Source organism: Canis aureus, chromosome 18 (genome assembly GCF_053574225.1).
Source record: "Canis aureus isolate CA01 chromosome 18, VMU_Caureus_v.1.0, whole genome shotgun sequence".
NCBI lineage: Eukaryota > Metazoa > Chordata > Mammalia > Carnivora > Canidae > Canis > Canis aureus.
In genome coordinates, this window is record NC_135628.1 from 47,667,325 (window position 1) to 47,675,659 (window position 8,335).

The following is an 8,335-nucleotide window of genomic DNA, read 5'->3' on the forward strand; positions in this document are numbered from 1 at the left end:
AGCAATTTGCCTTCAATGTGGTAGGCGTCATCCAATCTGTTGAGGCTGGAAGAGAAAGAAAAAGGAGAGGAAGGAAGAATTTGGTCCTTCCTGAGTACTTAAGCTGGGACATTAATGTTCTTCTGCCCTTGGCACTCCTGGTACCTAGGCCTTCAGATCTAGATTGGAATCCATATCATTGGCTTTCCCTGTTCTCACACTTTTAGACTGGGACCGATTTATATCACCAGCTTTACTGGGTCTTCAGCTTGCAGATGGCAGACCATGGGACTTCTCAAACTTTATAATTGCATGAGTCTATGTTTTATAATAAATATAAATATTTATATTGCCTTTGGCTCAGGTTCTGATCTCAGAGTCCTGGGATGGAGACCTGCATTGGGCTCCATGCTCAGAAGGGAGCCTGCTTTTCCCTCTCCCCACCCTATCTGCCCCACTCTTTCTTTCTTTCTCATTCTCAAATAAATAAATAAAATCTTTAAAAAATAAATTCACTGTTGTTATTTTACAGGTAGGTCTCATACCATACAGCTGATAGCCTTCTCTGTCTGTACTCTTACTTAATGGTTTTCTTAAGATCTTTTTAGCTTTGGAACAAGTGGATCTTCTAGAGGACTTAATATAGGAGAGAGCTTTGTCAAAATTAATAAATCTTTGCAATATCTCTAGTGAAGGAGGTAGCAGTTCCCCGTGTTAGTTTCATAGGACTGCTAAAACAAATTAGTACAAATTGGGTGGCTTAAAACAACAGAAATTAATCCTTTCACAATTTCTGGAGCCCAGAAGTCCAAACCAAGGTATCAGTAGGGGTGTTTCCTTCTGGAGGCTCTGAGGGAGAATTCCTTCCATTCTCTTTCCTACTTTCTAGGAGCTGCCAGCAACCCTTGGCATTCCTTCACTCTGACTTGGTCTTCACATGGCCATCTTCTCTTATAAAGGCATTGGACTTAGGCCCCAACTTAATCCAGGATGCTCTCATTTGGAGATTCTTACCTGAATTACACCTGCAAAGACCCTTTGTCCAAATAAGGTCACAGTTACAGGTTTTTGGGTAAACATATATTTTGGGAGTCCACAATTCAATCTGCTAACAGAGGCAACAAAAGACATAGTTGAGAGGACAGCTAATTACATTAGATATTCAGAGGTTCTGCTCATATCTCTCTTTTAGTGGGTGGGGTGGAAAAACACCATGCTGGGTATCAGAGATGAGATTTCTTCATTTGTGTATTCTGAGAGTTAATAGCTTTTCCCTAAATAAAGGATCAGTAACAGATGTCTGATCTCACCACAGGGATTGTCAAGGAAGCCAGCCAACAGGAGGTAGTGTTAATATTTCCACCAGGGAGAATATAAATGACTCTCTAAGAAGGAAAAATATGTGTGCTGTTGGGTGGACAGGTTGCAAAAGAATTTCTTTATCTTGCTTGTTATTTATTTAGTTTTTTTTCCCCTGATCTTAATATCTTTCTTAAAAAAAAAGAAAAAAGAAGAAGCTCCCCCCCCCAAAGTTGTTCCCTGGAAAATAAACCTATTCTGTAACTTCTGTAACATTCCATGTATTTTATCGAAAAAGTCAGAAGAATGAAAACATGTGAACTTTTTAATTCTTTTTAAAAAACTTTTCTCTATTTTTACAGTGAAATAGTTAATTCAGTAAATTTCCCATAGTTAGCAAGAAACAGCATAGCTATTTTAAATAATATCATTTACTTCTTTCAGATGTTTATTGTTCACTCTGAACCTGAATTTATTTTTCTTTAAAGATTTATTTTTATTTATTTTAGAAAGAGAGAGAGAGAGAGAGAACCCGCAATATGGGGAAGGGGCAGAGGGAGAGGGAGAGAATTCTCAAGCAGATTCCCTACTGAGTGTGGAGCCCTGACATTGGGGTTCCATCTCATGACCATGAGATCACTACCTGAGCCAAAACCAAAAATTGGACCCTCAACTGACTGAGCCACTCAGGCATCCTTGAACCTGAATTTCTAAGCAATAAAATAATGTATTCCTGCCTAGGTGCCCTTAAAAAATGAAAGTGACGTTATTCTAAGAAAAGAAGTGTGATTGCCCCACTGTTATGTCTGCTTAGACAACACCCTATGTATTACAGGACAGGTGCCAATAGCAAGGCTAGCAGGTTTAGACTAGAGTGTGTGGTGCTATGCATACAGTACTAAAAATATCTAAGGATCACAGGGAAAATACCTTTGTGAAAAATATCTTACCCTCTTCCAAAAAAAGGTCCAAAGGATCCAAAGTCACTATGTGAAAAGTTAATATAACTGTACCGTGAACTATATTACATTTATATATTTTTTTCTCCCCTTTAACTTTTGACCTTCCTCTCTTAAGCTCAAAGAGTCACATGATTTTTGTGCTGAAAACCCTCAAAAAGTTATTCTATTGTTCTCATTTCACAGTGAGGAAATGGAAAATCTTAAGGTTAAATAAATAAGTGAATGTGACACAGTTAGTGACAAAGCCTCCGCCTGGCACACACTTCTGCAGCTAAATGACTGAACTTTAAACAATTCATTCAAAATCATGATTAGGAAGATTCTAGATATCAAATGAAATGATTAAAAAAGTTAATTGTCATTCCCATCAGTTTTTTTCTAAGTTTTCTTAAGAGGTATATTACAGTTCAAAATCTGAAGAATACTTTGTCTTGCATCTTTGTTTTCAAATATCTAATTCATAGAATTAAAAACAATGCACACACATACATACACATACAAAATTTGAAATCCAGAAGTTACTGTAGTTACAGTAATGAAGTGCCTAGGTGCTCAAAATTCTATTTGTTCCTATTTAAGGGGGTTAGCTTAAATTGTCATGTTGTTTAATTCAATTTCTCTATGCAAATTTTGCATTTGTCATTGAGAGTAGTGTTTCAGTTGTGGGCAATAGGCAATTGCTTCAGATTTTATCCACTTTAGTATCAGTACTAAATTCATTATTAAAACCCCTAAAAATTACTTTTTATAAGTTGTGTCTCATTCCAGCAAATAACACTTCAGAGTATAAGAATCAATTTCCCCCAGGATATCTCATTTAAATTCTCAGACAACAGCCTTAAGGGGGAATTTATTTTCCTTAACGTTTTTTAGCACTTATAAAACTGAGCCTCTGAGATTTGCTTATAGTCACAGTTCTGTATTATACATCAGTCTTATTTAGAGAACTCCAAATAAAGTGTCTGTAGGTAATAGTATTATACCAATGCTAATTTTCTTAGGTTTGAATAAATAAATGTACCATAGTTGCATAAAATGTTAACAATGGGGAAAACCAGATGAAGTGTATACTGGAACTCTGTACTATCTGTGTAACTTTTTGGTAAATCTCAAAGTATTGCAAAACTTTGATTTTTAAAAATAGGTCCTCTATTCTCAGAGTTTAGTAGCATTTTAGATCTGGCAGGGGAGAATATGACCTTTTCATTTACAGATAAGGAAACTGGTGCCCAAGCTGACTTTCCTAAACTCAAACTAGACAGGCTCCCAATTACCAAGCTGGCTCTTTCACAATACCTGCTTGATTTGCAGGGCACATGTAGAAATTGCATACTTCGATTCTAAAAATTTTGTCAGCAAGTTCACAGGTCCTACTTCCTCTTGGAGGCACTTGCAGAAGGATATGTACAATCTGTTGCAATGCCTAAATTCATTATATTTGTGAATCGATCTTCCAATGACATGACTATTCAAACTATTTGCACCTGCAAAGGCCCCCAGCAGTTCTTACCATCTGGTCCGGTGATGTAGGAAGACGCTTGCTTCCTTACTGTTTCTGGTTGCTCGTTATTGGTACTGCAGCTTTTTGTCAACTGACTTCTTTTTTCCCATTTATCTTTCTTCTTGTGTCCACTGAGTGAGGATGTAAAAGTGGCAGTCATGAGAATTCTGAAGATGTGTGCTTCTCCCCACCCCTAGTATTTAAGAGACATCTACCAATTAAGGGTGCCTGGGTAGCTCAGTCAGTTAACCATCTGACTCATGATTTCAGCTCAGGTCAGGATCTCAGTGTTGTGGGATTGAGCCTTGCGGTGGACTCCATGCTCAGCAGAGTCTGGTTGTCCCTCTACTTCTGCTCCTCCCCTGCCTGTGTTCTCAAACAAACAAATAAACAAATAAACAAATAAATAAATAAATAAATAAATAAATAAATAAATAACTTATATAAAAAAAGAGAGAGACATCTCAGTTTAATAAGATTCAGATACAAATTACCTGGTATGCACTCTTCTCATTTTTGATCTCTGGGATCAAGGAGAAGCACACTTCTTCGAAATTTGGTTCTGTGATCCTACCTAGCTGAAGCTACTTAGTATATTCCTCTTCCCAGCAAAGTTTGTGTGTGCATACCTGCTTCCTTCCTTTTGCAAGCCACCTCACTGAACAGGTGTTGGAATATGAATTTTTCTTTCAAGACTGTTCTCACCGCCTGGACTGTGAACACAGCTTCCGTCCTCACCCTTTCCTGACCCAAGGACTGTTGACCTTGGCTATTGAAGGATCATGTGATGCTAGTAAGCATATACTAAGAGCATATACTAAAGAGAAAGAATAACTGTATGGAAGCACAAATGCATTATTGCCAGTTTTCCTATGTTCTGGCAAAAGTATGGAACCAAAAAGAGAGGAAGATTTAAAAATAACAACTCTGTTTTTATATTTTTCTTTTTTCTTTAAGATTTTATTCATTTCTTAAAGTAATCTCCACCCCAAAGTGAAGCTCAGACTCATGACCCTGAGATCAAGAGTCACGTGCTACACCAACAGAGCCAGCCAGATTTCATGTTCTTCATGTTTTTACAGTTTTCATGTTTCCTCCCAGTCTTAGTTCACATGCATAGATATGTTAAGCAAGTATACTATATTCTACTTTATATTTTTTTCCCTTTAACATTAAATCAGGTGCATTTTTTTCATTTTGCTATAGTTGTCATTATGTTCATTTTAGTAGATGCATACTATGCATAATTTCCAGAGTGTTAACTATGTGTCCATTGTTTAAAATATGTTCTTTAATTCCCACAAAACCTTACAGGGGAAGTATTGTTTTGCTCATTTCATCTTACTTACAAAGTAAAAACGGGCTCAGAGTGGTTAAGTAACTCGCTCAGATTCATGCATCTAGGGAGAGGGTAATAAGTCAGGATTCAAACCAAGGTGTGTGGACTTCAAAGTCTATGCTACTTATCTACCAGTGGTTCTCTGGCTGTACACCAGAATCACATGGGAGCTTTAAGAAATATTACTGCTTCATATTAGAGATTTGATGTAACTGGCCTGGGGTACGACCCCAGGCATCAGGTTATGCAACACTCCACGTATTTTAATGTCCAGATACTGCTCTCTGTGATAGCTTTATTGTAGAGACAACAGAAGAGGAGAAACACAAGTAAATCATAAATGAAATGAATGAGTTATTTAACTTCAAAAACGGCTTCATAAGTTTTATGTCTTCTGCCGAATTATGGTCATCTACATATGTGAGTCTCGGAGTCATTAGCATACAGACATAAAGTGAGGCCATGGCTGTAATTAAGCTGGCTCTTGCAAAGCATGTAGTGAGAAGGGAAAAAGAAGAACAGAGCCCGGGGGATAGTATTTAAGAGCTGTGTAGAAAAAGAGCAGAAGAGCTATAATACAGGTTATTGCCAGGATTTTTCAATGCTAAGGGCTGTCAAGTGGCCATGTAGGAGAAGGCCTGAAAACCCGTGGAATCAGCACCAAGTCCTCATGGGAACGTTCATGGGAGAACATGGGGGAGCAGTATGGGTAAGGCAGATTTCAGTGATTGAGGCAAATGTGGGAGGTAAGGAAGTGGAAACAATCTATATGGACCTTTTTTTTTTACTGAAATTTTGGCTTTAAAAATGTATCGGTGTGTGTTCAGCTGTAAGCATAGGGATACCTAAATAAAAGTGACTTCTACAATAGAGACCCTCTCACTCTACATACACACACACCAGATAACAAGAAGCCCAGAGGAGGGCAGTTCATAGATTTAGACTCTAGTTGGCTTCTCTGGGATACTCGTGGCCACCATTTATGGTCATGAGATGGCAGATGCATCTTCAAATATGATATCCTCACATGACAACATCAAAGGGATAGGTCTCCTTTTATGCTTCTCCTTTTATTAGGGAGGAAACCTACAAGGGATTTTCAGCAAGTGAACATCTGGCATTTCTGTCCTATATATTGGGAGGTAGGTTCTGCTTTCAAAGAAGTAGGGAAAGAGAAGGATGGTTACATGGGTGACCACAGAGTTCCACAGAGAGTATGAGGAGAGCATGGTAGCCAGAGGTAAACATGGACTCTGGCTTGTTTGTTTTAATATGGTTGAAGCTGGGCATGTTTAAATGCTTTTCATAGAAAAAAATTGATCATAATAGAGGGGCCCCCATGATTGTGGGATACATGGGAAGTAAAACATGAAAGATGGATGGTGTCTCTTTCATTCTAATTGGAGAGAAGGAGAAATGAAGAGGGTGGTTATAGTACATGCGTTGGTTTGCTGGAGTTGAGGGGACCTCCAATGATGGCTTTGGTTTCTTTCCTGTGACATGAGTGGCTGACTTATCTGTCAAGGGCGGGGGAACAAAGACAATGCAAGAGAGAGTTGCCCAGGTAAGACAGGATTTCCAGGTGGTTTTAGGGGCGCAGTTGAGGTTGGCTGCCTTGAATTTAAAGTTATTCTAATAGGGGCATTCATGATTCCTCCCCCCCCCCCCAGCTGCTCTAGACACCTGGCCACGGGTGCTGAGATGACAGAACGATGGCTATCTCAGGGGACTTTCTGCACAGGTACGGTAAAATAAATGGGACAAGGGAACTGAAGACATTGTTGAAAGAGCAATTTTACTGATAGCACACACAACCTGAAAGGAGAGAAAGTGAAAACAGGGGAATAGATCCACTGGGAGAAATTCAAGAAACCAAAGGATCAGAGATACTGAAGTGGCCGAGCAACTGATATGGAATGAGTAAAGTGGAAGGATTGGAGGATAAGGCTTAGTAAACCTCCAGTTGTATTAGAATGAGTGGCTTAAGTACAATGAAAATCAAGAAATGAAAAGCTACCAGTATTGGAAAGCTCATCTATATGGCCTGAGGCCAATAGATGTAAACAATTTGTAAACATAAAAGTGGACGAAAGAAGTGGTTTTCAAACTTCAATAGGCATGTGACTCTCCTGGGAATCTTATTAAAATTCAGGTTATGACTCAGTAGATCTGGGATGAAGATTGAAGCTCTGCGGTTATAATGAGTCCAGGTGATGCCAATTTGTTGGTCCAGGACCCACACTTTGAGTGACGAGACACTAGATAACCCCATCATGGTCTTCTATACATACTCCCTTCTTTATTTAAAGAATCCTCTATCCCACTTTGCAGAAGGGGGTGGACCCTAGTAGATACCTGTTGTACCTGGCCCCACCTGTTGACTGGTTGGGGGGGTAGAGGACCTAAGACAGGTGAAAACCACCCATAATCCAAACTCAGGTGATTGAAATTTTTCACGAGATTCTGAACTAACAAAACAGAGACTAAGCCTGCAAACCAGTAGTGGGCAATGGCTCTATATGATCTATTTTCCCAAGTTCAGCAGCAAAACAATCTTAGGCCATAGGTCACTTGAAATTTTGGGGAGTGATAATCATGAAGAAACCGGTTCTTAGGAAAAAAAGAATGGATCAGAGGCATAGAAAAGTAGTGAGACAAAAGAATAAGAAGCTTGAGAGTAAGTGGGTCATTATATCCAATTCAATCTTCCTCTTCAAATAGGCCCTACACAAATACCTGGCCTCTTTGGCTTGCCTTCTTGACTTTTATCCTCACATTGGCTGAATCATACTTTTCTTCAGGGTCTTGATTTAGAAGGCTCCTTGAGGAAGCTTTCCCTGTCAACCGAAGCTGGTAGGTGCCCTCCTGGTTTTCCCTATAGCACTCACTGGTGTCCATTTGGATATTTGTCAGGTGTCTTGTACATTCTCTACTAATTTTTTTTAAGTAAAAACAGGTTGAATTTAGATATTCTAGGTCCATTTATTAACATAATCTTCACTTTTTTAAAAAAAGATTTTATTTATTCATGAGAGACAGAGAGAGAGAAGCAGAGACACAGGCAAAGGGAGAAGCAGGCTCAATGCAGGGAGTCCGATGTGGGACTTGATGCCCGGATCCCAGGATCACATCCTGAGCCAAAGGCAGATGCTCAACTGCTGAGCCACTCAGGCATCCCTTACTTTTTATATAAGAAGGAGCTCAAGAGAGGTTAGATGACTTGCCCAAGATCACAAATCTTATGGGTGGTGCCAT